This window comes from Anolis sagrei, chromosome 4, assembly GCF_037176765.1.
Source record: "Anolis sagrei isolate rAnoSag1 chromosome 4, rAnoSag1.mat, whole genome shotgun sequence".
NCBI classification, from domain to species: domain Eukaryota; kingdom Metazoa; phylum Chordata; class Lepidosauria; order Squamata; family Dactyloidae; genus Anolis; species Anolis sagrei.
Window position 1 is genome coordinate 32954879 of NC_090024.1, and position 15217 is coordinate 32970095.

Here is a 15217-nt window from a genome sequence, read left to right on the forward strand (position 1 = left end):
GCAACACGCGCCTCACCTTCACTGCCACACCTTTCTGGAACACACTCACAAAATGGCAAAACAACTGAGCATGCGCATTGGCGCCCAGCCGCAAGTTCCGAGGTCTGTTGGAAAAGTGGGGTTTATATCTGTAGAATAATGTCCAGGGTGGGAGAAAGAAGTCTTGTTTGCTTGAGGCAAACACCCCTGACAGATGGCCATCTAACCTCTTTTTTTTTTTAGGCCAGCTCGATCCCAAGATCAATCAAATCAATCAAATCAAATCAATTAAATCAAATCAAATCGGACCCAGGTTATCTTGAGTAACCAAATCGGCCGGGTGAGCTTTTTGGTTAATTTCCCTACTTTTTGGTTAATCTCCCCCACAACTCCCCGTCATGCAGCCTTTGGCACTCCTGTGCCCTCCCCCCCCCCCAACTCCCCGTCATGCAGCCTTTCCTCCTTTATTTTCCTTTTTTTACTATTTTTAAAAAATACCTTTACTGTATTTGTTCTTCATTTGTTCTTCATTTGTTCTTCAATAAAATACAAAAAAAATTCAAAAATATTCTAAAGCTCTTGTGTGGCTGTTTCACCTACTTGGTCCCTGTTCCCTGATGCGTATTATTGATGGTTTTAATCACAGCCTTGATTATTGTAATGAGCCATTATCAGTTTCACTGTAACGCCCTTGTGTACTTTACATCCCAAGCTTCCTCTCCCATCCTTCCCTCTCAGCCTTTGGCACTCCGACAGTCCAAACAGGAGAATGAGTACACCTGAAGTGCGTAGGGGTAGGCAGAGATCGCGCCTATGGGATCATTACGATGTCTCCTGACATTTCGCCCACATCTATGGCAGGCATCCTCAGAAGTTGCGAGGTCTGTTGGAAACTAGTCAAGTGGGGTTTATATATCTGTAGAAGAAAGAAGTCTTGTTTGCTTGAGGCAAGTGTGAATGTTGCTATTGGTCACTTTGATTAGCATTGAATAGCCTTGCAGCTTCAAAGCCTGGCTGTTTCCTGCCAGGGGGAATCCTTTGTTAGTAGGTGTTAGCTGGCCCTGATTGTTTACTATCTGTTTTCTGAGTATTGTTCTTTATTTACGGACCTGATTATAGAAGGTTTTTTTTAAATTATCTGCTTTGAACTGGATTATATGGCAGCGTAGACACTTATAATCCTGTTTAAAGATGATGATGGGGATCATCAGCTTCGACATTCAGGATTATATGGCAGTATAGATCCAGCCTTAGAGTTAGTTACAGATTTCCCTTTATGAATGCATAGCCTGGAAAATTATTTTGCAATATATATATAAATTCAAATCAATTTTGCTTTGCTTTGCTTTGCTTTGCTTTGCTTTAGTTTTACATTGCCACTGCCTGCTAAACGCAGGAACATTGTCCTGATATTGAATACAAAACAGATCATAGAATCAAACAGTTGGAAGAGACCTCATGGGCCACCCATTACAAACCCCTGCCAATAAGCAGGAAAACCGCGTTCAAACCACCCCTGACAGATGGCCATCTAACCTCTTTTTTTTTTTAGGCCAGCTCGATCCCAAGATCAATCAAATCAATCAAATCAAATCAATTAAATCAAATCAAATCGGACCCAGGTTATCTTGAGTAACCAAATCGGCCGGGCGAGCTTTTTGGTTAATTTTTGGTTAGTATTATTGATGGTTTTAATCACAGCCTTGATTATTGTAATGAGCCATTATCAGTTTCACTGTAACGCCCTTGTGTACTTCACATCCCAAGCTTCCTCTCCCATCCTTCCCTCTCAGCCTTTGGCACTCCGACAGTCCAAACAGGAGAATGAGTACACCTGAGGTGTACTTTCAGCCTGTTGGGCATCGTCTCTGGGGTGCCCGGAAAAGAGGCACTCCTGTGTGTACGCCCCCCCCCCCCCAACTCCCTGCAGCCTTTGGAAAAACGAATGCGACTTTATTTTGGTATAAAAAATAGGGATTACTACAAAATGGGAAAGTTCAGAAAAGCAAAGGGGAAGCAAACTACAAGCTAGCTATCATTACCTAAGTATTTCTTTTATTCTTGATTAATGATTAATGATTAATGATTGATTTTAATGGCGACTTTAGTACTGGAGACCTCGGTACACTCCTTCTTTACCTTGGACGTAGTCCTCTGCCACCGAGCGCCATCAAGCAGCGGAAGCCTTCCCGCTCAACCATATGGAAGGGAGTATTCTTCCTGCGGATGCAGGTGCTGCCAGTTTCTCTTACTCTCACCTTGATCATTGGGTGATGCCTCTTCATATGCATCTCCAACCCTTCCTGTCAGATGGCTAGCCTGTCTCTACTGAATCATAGAATCCTGAATCACAAAATCCTACATTTGGAGGAGACCCAAAAGGCCACCTAGATGGCTTCCCCCCCCCCCCAACTCCCTTTCATCCACGCATCCCTGAGGTCTGCGCTCGTCTGCATGTATTAGCTCTAGAGGGTGATCATGATTTTAATCTCAACTTTTCGTCAAGTTTTTCATACAGTTTTTCGTCAAGTTTAAAATAGCTTTTGTTTCACCTAAGAGAAATGCTCCCATTACTTCATTCACTGCCAGTCCCCATTTTCGTAGAAGCACTTTTTTTCATTAATTGTTTTTATTGCCAGTCCTGTACTCTAGTGTACGCTCCCCCCCCCCACAACACAACGTGCTTTGAGCACAGTAGTTTTTTCAAAGTAAATGCTTCGGAACCGCGGGACTCAAATGAAAATTTGACTTTGAATGGCTGTGAGACCAAAGTTCGTCTTTGCCTCCCTTAACTCTCTTTCATACACACTTTCCCCTCCTCTTTACCTCCCTTAACTCCCTGTCATACACCCTTTCCCCATACTCCTTTCCTCCGGTATCTGTTCGTCTGCAAATTAAACTCTAGAATTACCACATTTATATCTAAGGAACAGGGGGAGCGACCAAAGGAACCATAACAGATTCAAATCAACTCTGTGAAATACATACCACCCCCCCCCCCCAAACTCCCTTTCATACACGCATCCCGGAGGTCTGGGCTCATCGGCATGGATTAGCTCTAGAGGGTGAGCATTTGGAAAATTTTCCATTTTTAAATAGAGGCAAAGAACTCGGTGAAATTGTTTTTGTTTCACCATGGGAAAACCACCTTCGTTAGGACTTCTTCATCATGGAGGACTGCGCTCGTCGGCATGGATTAGCTCTAGAGGGTGAGCATTTGGTTAATTTCCCATTTCTGAATGGAAACCCTCCCCCACAACTCCCCTTCATACACCAGGGTTCAGAGACGTTGCTCGCATCCCTCATACAAGGATGGAATTACATTTTGGGAGGGTGCCCTGATGCATACTACTTTGGTTTCTGCGTTGTGGTGTCTTACATTGTCACTGCCTGCTGAACGCGGGAACATTGCCCTGATGCGATCGGACCCAGGTTATCTAGAGTAACCAAAGCGGCCGTTTGCCCGGTGTTCCTGAGCAGTGAATACAGAAGACATAGCTGCCCGGCTCCAGCACTGAATATTTTAATGAGCCATTATCAGTTTCACTGTAACGCCCTTGTGTACTTTACATCCCAAGCTTCCTCTCCCATCCTTCCCTCTCAGCCTTTGGCACTCCGACAGTCCAAACAGGAGAATGGGTACACCTGAAGTGTACTTTCAGCCTGTTGGGCATCGTCTCTGGGGTGCCCGGAAAAGAGGCACTCCTGTGTGTACGCTTCCCCCCCCCCAACTCCCAGTCATGCAGCCTTTGGCACTCCTGTGCCCTTCCTCCCCCCCCAACTCCCTTTCATAAGTACAAAATGGGAAAGTAGTGTGCGTGCAGCCCCGGACATCTAAGGGCATCACAGGAACCCCAGGACACTTTTTATTTATTATTTTTATGGCGACTTTATGGCAAGTTTCCCCCAAATCCCTGTCATGCAGCCTTTGGCACTCCTGTGCCCTTCCTCCCCCCCCCCCAACTCATCACAACAGCTTCAGCATGGTCACCAAAATACTGTATATTTCTGGTTTGTGATTGATGATTACCAGTCTTGGAATTACTCTAAAGATTTTCTATCTTCAAACCTCCGACTTTCGTTCTTGATTGATTGATGCAAGCGGCCAGCTTTGACGGCACTAATTTTTTCAAAGTAAATGCTTTGGTCCTCCACATTTTCATAGAAGCACTTCGTTTTATTGATGATTTTAATTGCGACTTTATGGCAAGTTTCTGTGCCCTTCCTCTTGGCACTCCTGTGCCTTCCCCCCCAACTCCCCGTCATGCAGCCTTTGGCACATTGCCCTGATGCGATCGGACCCAGGTTATCTAGAGTAACCAAAGCGGCCGTTTGCCCGGTGTTCCTGAGCAGTGAATACAGAAGACATAGCTGCCCGGCTCCAGCACTGAATATTTTAATGAGCCATTATCAGTTTCACTGTAATGCCCTTGTGTACTTTACATCCCAAGATTCCTCTCCCATCCTTCCCTCTCAGCCTTTGGCACTCCTGTGCCCCCCCCCCAACTCCCTGTCATGCAGCCTTGATTATTGTAATGAGCCATTATCAGTTTCACTGTAACTCTCAGCCTTTGCATGCGTGTTATTTGTTCATTTGTGTAGTAACTTCCAACCGGTGCAGCCCATGAGCCTACACGAAGCCCCAACTCATCACAACAGCTTCGGGAGGGAAGCACATGGAGCGGTGAGGGAGGAAGGGGACACCCGCATAGCCAGCCAGATCATTTCTGTAGTTCCAACCAGTGTGATGAAACGCTTCCTTCCCGGCGAATACATTGAAACACCCGCATAGCCAGCCAGATCATCCGAATCAACCCTGGCGATCAATGGCACTCCTGTAATCGTGCACTTGTTCCTGATTGATGGGACCGGCCTGCTTTGAACACACTAAAAAGGAAACACTTTGGACCACAGGGACACTCGTTTAAGAGCATGGGGGGAGCGCCGAGAGAAGTTGAAATTTGACTTTGCATGGCTTCCCAACCCCCCAACTCCCCTTCATACACCAGGGTTCAGAGACGTTGCTCGCATCCCTCATATAATGCTGGAATTTTGGGAGGGTGGTAACTGTCTTCCTGGCTGCTGAGAGTAGGCCAGTACTTAATCCCAGACATTTTCAAGGAAGCTCTTCTTTTTATTTATGACTAGCTTGGGGACCCGGCGCTGCCCGGGTTATTAGAGAAAGTGGGTAATGGCGGTTCTGTATGCCAAGTTTGGTCTTTATTGGTCATTGGATAATAGCTGCATTGTTTTCAGGAAGTGAGTGAAGGTACTTGAAGTCCCATCATCCATGGCCCATCCTCCTACAAACAGCAGCAGGATATAGAGTGGGTCATGGGGGCTCCGGTTGCAAGTTTGGTCTTTATCAGTCATTAGATGAGGGTGGCAGTGGTGTCAGTAAGTGAGTGAAGGTACTGCAAGTCCCATCATCCAAAGTCCATCCCCTTTCAAACTGCAGCAGAATGTAGAGTGGATCATGGGGGCTCTATGTGGCAAGTTTGGTCTTGATTGGTCATTAGAAGAGGGTTGCAGCAATCTTCGGAAGGGAGTGGAGGTACTTGAAGACCCATCATCCATGGTCTGTACTCCAAACTGCACCAGGATGTAGAGTGGGTCATTGGAGCTCTATGTGCCAAGTTTAGTCTTGATTAGTCACTGGCGAGGGTCTCAGTGGTCTCAGGAAGTGAGCAAAGGTACTGCAAGTCCCATCATCCATCTCCAAAGTTTTCCAAACAACACCAGGACGTAACGTGGGTCATGAGAGGTCATTGTGCCAAGTTTGGTCTTGATCCGTCATTGGATGAGGTTTGCAGAGGTCTCAGAACGCGAGTGAAGGTACTGGAAGTTCCATCATCCATGGTCCACCCTCCTCCAAAACTGCAGCAGGATGTAGAGTGGGTCATGGGGGCTCTGTGTGCCAACTTTGGTCTTGATTGGTCATTAGATGAGTTCTGCAGCAGTCTTGGGGAGTGGAGGTACTTGAAGTCCCATCATCCATGGTCTGTCCTCCTCCAAAGTGCACCAGGATGTAGAGTGGGTCATTGGAGCTCCATGTGCCAAGTTTAGTATTGATGAGTCATTGGCGAGGGTCTCAGTGGTCTCAGGAAGTGAGTGAAGTGACTGCAAGTCCCATCATCCATTGTCAAATTCTTCCAAACCGCACCAGGATGTAGAGTGGGTCATGCTGGGTCTCTGTGTAAATTGTGGTCCTGATCCATCATTGTTGGCTGTTATAATGGTCTTAGGAAGGGAGTTTAGGTATTGCAAGTCCCATCGTCCATGGTGCATCCTCCTTCAAACTGCACCTGGATGTAGAGTGGGTCATGGAGACTCAGTGTGCCAAGTTTGGTCTTTATCGGTAATTGGATGAGTGTTGCAGTGGTCTCAGGAATTGAGCAAAGGTAGTGCAAGTCCCATAATCCATGGTCCATCCTCGACCAAACCACACCAGGACGTAAAGTGGGTCATGAGAGGTCTATGTGCCAAGTGTGGTCCTGATCAGTCATTGGATGAGGTTAACAGCGGTCTCAGAATGTGAGTGGTGGTACTGCAAGTCCCATCATCCATGGTTCATAGTCCTCCAAACTGCAGTAGGATGTAGAGTGGGTGATGGGGGCTCTGTGTGCCTATTTCGGTTTGTATTGGGAGTGTTCTGACCCAGCCCCCTTTGGCCTTTCCTTTCCTCATTTTCTCATCTCGGAATCTTGGAATTGAGGCTGGCCAATCAGAGACCATATGCAAATAGCACCACAGCGGCAGCCAATCAGAAAGCTGCCACATACCCCTTCCGCCCTCCGCACCTCTGTCCTTCCCATACAAACACTCTTCTTTACAAACACTCTTCTTTATTATATATACAGATTATGTTACATAACTTTATTAATATGTTTTTTTAATTATTACATTTCTTTTAATTACCAACCGTTCTAAATATGGGGGAAGGGGTGAAGATAAGGGAGGAAAAAAATCATAAATGCAAAAAAAAAATTGACTCCCTTCTATTCTGCTCGTGCAATATCTTTTCATTTTCTAATGTATATGAAAAAAAACAAAATGAGTTCCATCTAAATGTATGATGAAGCTGTAAAATGTGTTGTAAGGTAATGTTTTTCATTAACGAATCGATTCGTTATTAACGAACTCGCGATTAACGAAATTTCGTTAATGCCTACGCGCATGCGCTACAGCGCAGAAGCGCCATCTTAACGAATCGATTCGTTATTAACGAACCCACCAATAACGAAATTTCGTAAATACCTACGCGCATGCGCTGCAGTGCGGAAGCGCCATCTTAACGAATCAATTCGTTATTAACGAATAACGAAATTTCGTTAATGTAAAATTCGTTAATCGATTCGTTAATAACGGAATGACGTATTAACGAATTTCGTTAACGTTCGCGCATGCGCAAAAACCCCGCGGGCGCCATCTTAACGAATCGATTCGTTATTAGCACCAAATTACGAAATTCGTTAATATTTACGAAATTTCGTAAATAACAAAACATTTTTGGGAAAAGTTTTGTAAATATTTTAAATATCGAAACAAAAAAACACCCCAATTAAGAATCGAATTTAGAAACAAATTTTTTCTTGATCAAACAGGCCTAATGTTTACGTATATAGATGGTTTTCTGTTTAACATAGTCACTTCTGCGCCACTGTGCAACCAGAGGTGCTGGTGATAATAATGATGACAGATGGCGATGTTGATTATTATTGCCTGAAACTGGGATCCAAGGCAGCTTTCAAAATTAAAAAAAAGTAACAGAAAAAGTTGGATAAAGTGTACCAGTTGAATAAGAGTCACTAGAGAAAAAGCAGCAAACTAGTGAAGGTTTTCTGAAAGGAGCCATATGTGTTGGGAAAACTAACAATCTTGCATTCATTTTGAAATGGTTCTGATAGTTTCCATGTTCCCGTGTAACCTAACTCTCTTATCTTGCTAAGTTTTTTTTAATGGCACCCTCATTTAAGGTTTTTTAATGGCACCCTCATTTAAGGTTCCATGGGGTTCAGGGAGCTTCTCTATTGAAGGAGTGGGACAAGTCACGTTGATAGTTTTTTTGATCTCAGGAGTATATAAAAGAGGGGTGCTTTCTTTGTCTCTCATTTGTTCGTTAGTCTACTTCCTCCATTCCTCCTCCTTTCTTTCTTGAGCGACCAGCTATGTAGTTTTTTTGTTTGTTTGTTGTTGTTTTTTTTGCAGGCTGCATGGAGATTTCAGGACCATGCTGTAGAAGAGAACATTACCTTTTTACTTTCTATTTTTGGATTGTATCTTTTGATATACTGCAACTAAGATATGCTGTACCTGTGTGAACCTTCACTCAATATTTGTGAGTAAACTTTTATTACATCAACAAGTTGATGTGGGGGTTTTCTTGGTTTTACTGGCATTTCTGAATATGTATTCCTTGCATGTTAATAGGGGTGCTGGGATCAACAGCTAACTAAGCTTTTAACTCTGCCTGCATCCTTTCCTTTTGATAAAGGGCAAGCTATTCCCATCTCATACCTCTGCTCATCCTGTTGTATTTAACTCTGCTAATGTGCTAAGAGGAAGATGTAACTATTTCAAATGACTTAGTTTGCCTGTGGTCAAATGACCAAGCCCTTCCATGCTCTAAACATGAGCATAAGTTATGAAGAGGAAATGTCAGAAAATGATCTCACGACCTAAGAAAAGTAAAGCTGCACTTAAAAAGATGTCTGGTTAGCCAAAGAATTTTTGTAAGTCATTGGAAAACTTACTCAAATGTGCACAAGACATTATGATTCATGTCCTTCAACATATGGTTTGCATTTTGCTGATAAAAATGACAGCTAGATGCCCATGTGTTACGAAGAGCAAGTGTAACGTGCATAGGTTGCAAACGGCTTCCTCATTATTGGCAAGTTTGCATGGCTGTCATTGGTTTCTGTTGCTCAGTTATGTTTTTGTAAGAATTTGACAGAAAGTTGGTGTAATTGCCAGTTTGGTGGGTGAACCTTGGACTTCTAAGCCAGAGTCCACGCTTTCACTGTCAACTTTGTCCCTGGGTTTCTTTGACCATAATTTCAGCCTGTATTTTGTACCTCCTTCTCCCCTTCCTTTACATTTTGATTTTCAGCATTGGGAGGGAGGTACCAGTATAGTGTAATGGTTTTTCTTGTTAAACAAGGTCACTTCCAAAAGTATTTGGAAGGGAAAAAAGCATGATGCCACACTTTCCCTTATGAGTCAGCTGTCAGTGAGACAATCCAAAGGGAGGCTGTCATCCCACTGAGGCACACTGTGATGAGTATTGGGATGAAAACAGAAATATCATTTGATGATTGCTTCACCCTTTTAGTGTTTGATGTCATCTTGTAAGATTTTAACTTTACTTTTATAAAAAAAAACAACCCATGCAATTCAACACCATTAATGCAAATGGCATAGTTTCACTGCCTCCAAAAACTAAGGCTTGCAATTGACATTCTTCCTTCTGAATTGCCAGACAATAGCTAGAACCACTTTGGTGCAGTATGAAACTATCAACAGTGTGATAAACAGTAGAGAAAACAACAAATTGTTGGGTGTGCTTTTAATATTTCCATGGAAAGTGTCATAGAGACAGTTGGAGCATTCTGGATGAGAATTGAGGGCGGGGGGATTTTAATCTTGCTTGCTACAAAAGTCTACTTTAGATCTTCCAACCTAAAGTTATCCTACTTAATATCCAAATTATAACCAATGTCATTCTGCAGTCTTCCATTCACTCTTGCAAACACACACAAACTTTATGTATGCCCTAAATGGGGACGCAAAGAGTTGTTGTATCAAAACTCAATGCAATTTTATTTTGCTAATTGAAATATGCATCTGAACTAATACCAAATTGAATTCACAGAGCTTTTTCTTTTCTGGGTTGCTGTGAGTTTTCTGGGCTGTATAGCCATGTTGCAAAAGCATTCTCTCCTGATGTTTTGCCCACATCTGTGGCAAGCATCATAGAATCATAGAGTTGGAAGAGCCTAGTGGGCCATCCAGTCCAACCTCCTGCCAAGAAGCAGGAAAATTGCATTCAAAGCACCCCCAACAGATGGTCACCCAGCCTCTGGTTAAAAACCCCCCAAAAATGAGCCTCCACCACACTTCGGGGAAGAGAGTTCCACTGCTGAACACCTCTCACAGTCAAGAAGTTCTTCCTAATGTGCAGATGGAATCTCCTTTCTTGTAGTTTGAAGCCATTGTTTCGCATCCTAGTCTCCAGGGCAGCAGAAAACAATCTTACTCCCTCCTCCATATGACTTCCTCTGACATATTTATACATGGTTATCATGTCTCCTCTCAGCCTTCTCTTCTGCAAGCTAAATAGGCCCAGCTCTTTAAGTCGCTCCTCATAGAGCTTGTTCTCCAGATCCAGGGGAGGATGCCTGCTACAGATGTGGGTGAAACCTCAGGAGAGAATGCTTCTGGAACATGGCCATATAGTCTGGAAACCTCACAGCAACCTAGTGATTCAGGCCATGAAAGCCTTCGACAACACTTTTTTTTTTCATTTTTTCTTTTTTAAAACACACTTTGAGCTAAATCCACCATGAAACCATTCAGTCAATCAATCAATCAATCAATCAAGAGAACATAAAATGAATGGAACATTTGTTGTTGTTACATGCCTCAAAATTGACTCCAACTTAATGGATTCCCTATCTAAGTGTGCAGAATTAATGCAATATTACACCACTATTTACTGCCATGGCTCAATACTGTAGAATCATAAGAGTTGTAGTTCGATAAGGTCTTTAGCCTTCTCTGCCAAAGAATGCTGGTGTCTCAGCAAACTACAAATCCCAGGATTCCATTGCACTGAGACAAGGCAGTCACACTACGTTAACTCTATTGTGTAAATGCAAGATTTTTGCAGAGGAGGTTTGCCTCCTCCCTTTGTTTGAGGCTGTGAGAGTGTGCAACTTTCCCAGGGTCACACAATGAATAATGCCATGGCTGATTTGAATCCTTCTCTCCCAGTCCTAAATCACTACATTAAGCTGACCCACAAATGGGCTTTTCATCACAATTAATTGCGATTAATTCACATCCCATGCATTTCTATTGGCCTCATCCAGGGAGGACTAAATTTGGATTTACCACCTGCACAATTTTTCAAAGCACCAAACAGCACTTCAGACAAGTTATTCTGGATCTCAGAAGGATGCAGTTAAGAACTGAAAGAGACTAACAAAAACATTAATATTGAAGTGCGACAGCAAAACACTTCATCTTCTTTTCTGCTTTCTTCTTCAGCTGTTTGATATGAATTAGAACATGATGTAGCCAAGATGGTTCTTGAAGAAAAGGGAGGAATGATATTCCAAAGTGTGGCTTTTGTAGTGGATGAATCAAACCAAATGTTAGCTTCTATCAGAGGCAATTTGGGCTGGAACTATACTGCCATATCATACAGTTTGAATTGCATGATATGGTCAGTGTATACTCATATAAGGCAGTTAAGTGAAGTTCAAATGGAATTACATGGCAGATCTTAAATCTTGGTCTCAAAGTGTTGAGCCTCTGTGCACAGAATTTATCTCTTGTTCCCAGTGTTCTTGGTTCTGCTAGAATGTCTGTTCCAGTATCCGACAAATTGTCTGTCTGTCTGTCATCTATCTATAACACTGACCAACACACATTTTGGCGCCTCTAATGTTATAACAATAATATAATAATAATAATATTCTTTATTTATATTCCGCTCTATCTCCCCAAGAGGACTCAGAGTGGATTACAGAATAAATATATGGCAAACGTTCAATGCCACTATACAATTAACAACAAAGACAGACAGTACATAGACAGAGGCAAGGCTTCCCTCATTTTCATTTCCGGCATCTGGAGGCTGGGCTCAACTATGGCCATGGGAAGGTGTTGTTGTTCCATTTTTCCATGCCAATGAGCCTGTTGTCCATAGATGACTTCCTCATAGAATTGCCGACATGTCTTCATGGGAGCCTTTTACCTCTCCACCAAAGTGACCTATTGATCTACTCACATTACCATTTTTGAACTGCTAGGTAAGCAGAAGCTAGGGCTGATGGCAGGAGCTCACCCCACCTATGGCTTGAATTGCAACCCTTTTGGTCTGCAAGATTGCAACCCTGCAAGATTTACTGCAGCTGGCAGTTTAACCTGCTGTGCTAACCGAGGTTCCTATTAGCCTTATTTCGAAGTATATTTATTTATTATTTATTATTTATTATTATTATTTCGCGTATTTCTACCCCGCCCTTCTCAACCCCCAAGGGGGGACTCAGGGCGGCTTACAAAAAGGCACAATTAGATGCCAACACAGACAATAAGATAAAAACATATATAACAGCAATTATAAACAGTTAAAAGAATCCATTATACATCACAACCAATAAAACCTGTCCTATGCTCAACGTTTGTTTATTTGTTTATTTACAGCATTTATATGCCACCCTTCTCACCCTGAAGGCGACTCAGGGTGGATCACAGAACACATACATCGCAAACATTCAATGCTGTTAAACAGATAGAACAAACAACAGATAGAGGTATTATGTTGGCATTTTCCACAACTTCAACGTCCTGGAGGTTGTGCTCGATTCTGGCCACAAAGGGGTGTTCTTGCTCCATCCTCTATGATGAAGATCCCTTGATCACAGATTTCTTCCTTCCTTTGATTGCCAACATTTTCTGGGACAGTAGAGTCTCACTTAGCCAACCTTCACTCACCCAACGTTCTGTATTATCCAACACAGTCTGCCTCCTAGCCTGGATGCACAGCTGTTTCAATACATTGTGATGTCTTGGTGCTAAATTCTTAAATACAATAATTACTACATAATGTTACCTTGTATTGAACTGCTTTTTCCGACAATTTGTTGTAAAGCATGATGTTTTGGTGCTTAATTTGTAAAATCATAATGTAATTTGATGTTTAATAGGCTTTTCCTTGATCCCTCCTTATTATCCAACATTTTCACTTATTCAATGTTCTGCTGGCCGGTTATGTTGGATAAGTGCGACTCTACTGCATTTCCTTCTATGGTGCCATAATATACAGCACCATAGCTGTATTGCCTTACTTGGACCAATCCCTCAGGCTGGATGATGTCAAGGGAGTTAGAGTTGTGCCTTCAATCTCATCCATCCCAAATGGCATCTAATCTCTCTTGATCCTGTGGCCACTTCCAGCTTCTCAATGAAGAAAGAATCTGGAGTTCTGGAAAAAAAACTCTAGGCTGCTCACCTGGGAGTGCAACGCCCATGTGGAAAATCTGGAGCGTCTCCAGCTCCTCACCCAATTTAGTCACACAAAAATTATTTGACCTGCTGATTCCAAAAATTGCACTAGTGTTCCCCTATCAGCTCTATTTTTGAGGTACAGAACATATACCATCCACCAGTTGCCATTTGATCATCAACAGAAAATCTATCCAATGCAGTTTTGTGATTCAGCACCCCAAATAGCCCCAGCCTAAAAAGCATGACACCAAGAATTATTGGGAGATGCATGAAGTGGGCTGTGTAATCTATTTTAAAAATCAAGATTGCAGATTTACTGTTCTCAAAACATGTGTGCAGGTCAATTGTCCACTTATTTTACACAGCATATAACATTATGGGTATTTGTACTGGGAGACATAAATGACACTGCATGACCTGCTAGTGATGTTTTGTTAGAACCCGTGGCCTAAATCCATTGCTAATTCAAACTCGAGTAGACCCATCCAATCAATGGAGCTGACTTATGGAACTAGCAATTGGATTTAGGCCAGTAAATCCTGCCAATCTTGGCACGCTTAAAGGTCTTCCTGAGATAAAAACAGGTGATGCAGTACTTGGATTCACAAGGGTGTGATCCAAGACTGCTGACTGGTGACTTAAGGACAGCTGTCAGCAGTAATTTATGTAAATCTAACCCCTGGTAGAAAGCTGCACAGGAGGTTACTTGATAGCATTTGCAAGATGTTCAGGGTTGACTAACAATGGACAAGTTTTTTTCCTGATTGTCAAAAGATAGTTGGAAAGTTTTGGATGGAAATCTGTCACAGATAACATTTCCCCTTTGCTGAGTGCCTACCTTTTATCATTCATGGAGAAGGTTCAGCTAATTTCAGAACTGGAACTTTCATTGAAGCCCAATATTAGATAAAGAGACTGAACCTATACAGGAGCTGCACACACCCAATAACAGCATTTCTTTTAAACTACTAGCCCTATACCATAGGATGTATGCATCTTACAGTGAAACTTCAAACATCTAATGATGTAAAATCTAGTCCATATGAACTAAAAGCTTGTACTGTTGGGTTTTAAAACTAATTTATCTATTGGGTTGTTGTAGGTTTTTTGGGCTATATGGCCATGTTCTAGAAGCAGCCTCTGAGGATGCCTGCCATAGATGGAGGTGAAACGTCAGAAGATAATGCTTCTAGAACATGGCCATATAGCCTGAAAAACCTAGAACAATCCTAGAACAACCATGATTCCAGCCATGGAAGCCTTCAACAATACATTCATTTATCTATTAGTTACAAATGGGGAAATCCATTTACTTGTTAATTTTGAGAGGCATGGAATTTAATTTGTTGTGTTATTAATTACTAGGGCTTTTTTAAGGCATGGGATTTACAGAGAATGGCACATTTGGTTGTCACCATTGCTCCATAATGGCATATTTTGTTATTTTTTGGGTACCTTACAAAATTCTGTCATTGTTGGGGCCCCCTGGTGGCACAGCAGGTTAAAGCGCTGACCTGCTGAACTTGCTGACCAAAAGGTTGGTGGTTCGAAACCGGGTAGCAGAGTGAGCTCCCGCTGTTAGCCCTAGCTTCTGCCAACCTAGCAGTATGAAAACATGCAAATATGAATAGATCATTAGGTACCACTTTGGCAGGAAGGTAACAGCACTCCATGCAGTCATGCTGGCCACATGACTTAAGAGGTGTCTATGGACAATATCGGCTGTTCGGCTTAGAAATGGAGATGAGCACCATCCCCCAGAGTCGGACATGGCTAGACTTAATGGCAAGGGAAACGTTTGCCTTTACATTGTTATTAATTTTGCCTCCCCAACCTGGCATTTTCCGAATGCATTGGACTATAAATACTGCAATCTGCTTTATGGTAGGGGATTGCAGGAATTATAGTAGTGCAGTGCATTTGAAAACTGCTGTAAAGAATGGAATCTAACAAACCATTGAAGTTAAATTCAGCTACTGATCTACACCTCTTTTTTCACTCC